The following is a 1428-nucleotide window of genomic DNA, read 5'->3' as shown; positions in this document are numbered from 1 at the left end:
GAGGAAGTAGAAGAGAGAATTCATACTTGAGAAAATTACACATAAACACAATTGTCTCTCTGTGCCTCTCAAATGTAGAGCACTTGGACTCCTTCTAGGTGACCTGAATTAACAGCCAGCTCTCTTTCTGTCGGGGGAGATATTAGCTAGGAAGCACTTCAGATACTTCCTAAATCCCGCCATAGCTCCTTTTAGATGGGCTCTGAACTGAGGTTCCCTTATACTGGCCTTTCCACGACAGCAGGGGCTTGGCTCATACAGAGGGGACTCTGAGGTCCCTGGGTAGGGGCGCTGTGGTGTCTTCATCCCTCCTCCCCCAGTCTTGTCTTCCTGTCTCTCAAAGGTATTCTCAAGACAGGCTGGAGAGGACGCTGGCAGAGTCCTGACACCCAGGTCTGGATTAACGTCATCCCTGAATACAGACAGCCTTTCCCATTGCTTCCTGGGCCAGAAACTTAGAGGACCATGATTGGCTCAACCCAGGTCACATAGGCATAACCAGATGGCGTGTGTGAGTGGAAGCAGGAATGCTCTTATTGATCAGGTCTAGACCAGAGGATTAGCAAGAAGCCAGGCCTACTGCTCTGGTGCAGGAGGAGACCTCCATGACAAATGGTTGGCTCTATTTAGGGGGCAGGAAAGGGTGCTCAGTGGGCAGGCCCTGTGACAGTCACTCCCTGTCTTTTTAGTAACTGCCAGATGCTGATGAGTCCACGAATAGCAGGGCGTGACACCACGGATCCTTTATAGGGCTTCACGAGGTCTTGGCATGGAATCTGCAGCTAGCTGCATCTGTGTTGTATTTCAAAGCTTCGCTGTTGGTTGATGTCCAGCCTGACGCTACTTCTTCGTGTTGAGCCCAACTGTCCCTAGTGGTACCCTCCAAGTTTGATTTCAATAATTCTGAGAGAGTTGCTGAAGTCATCTCTCATTGTCTCTGAGCCACGGCTCCTTAGTCTGCGGATTACATAACTGAACTGGGGAGCTGTGGAAAAACTTGGCAGCAGGAAGAGGTTCCTGGGTGCTGGATGGCCACAAGTCATCTTAATCGAGTGATTGGTGAGTCTGAATGTTCCTGGCAGTGCTCGCCCGTGTTGCAGCACATGGCTTCACTGCAGCCTTGGTCCTGAAGACACAGTGTGTGCTCACGTCTCCACCCATGCAATGCCAGCCACATTGCATGAAACACCTTGGCTCAGATTTCAGACAATTGTATGCTATATATTGGGTTGTTTTTTTCTTTTTCCTGCACACATGAAGTTTTCTGTTCTTTCGGAAACATTGTGGTTTAAGTAAGGAAAAGGGTTTTGTGTTTTTCTACAGTCATTCCTCAGAAGGTAGGAATCAAATTTGTACATTTTCAAATTGGGCTGTGTGGTTTTTTTAAAAATTTGCTGTTGGTGTTGCTGTCTTGACTTTTAAAAGTCA

Source organism: Microtus ochrogaster, linkage group LG2, assembly GCF_000317375.1.
Source record: "Microtus ochrogaster isolate Prairie Vole_2 linkage group LG2, MicOch1.0, whole genome shotgun sequence".
Taxonomy (NCBI): Eukaryota; Metazoa; Chordata; class Mammalia; order Rodentia; family Cricetidae; genus Microtus; species Microtus ochrogaster.
The sequence above is the reverse complement of the archived record's forward strand: the minus strand, read 5'-3'. Positions refer to the sequence as shown.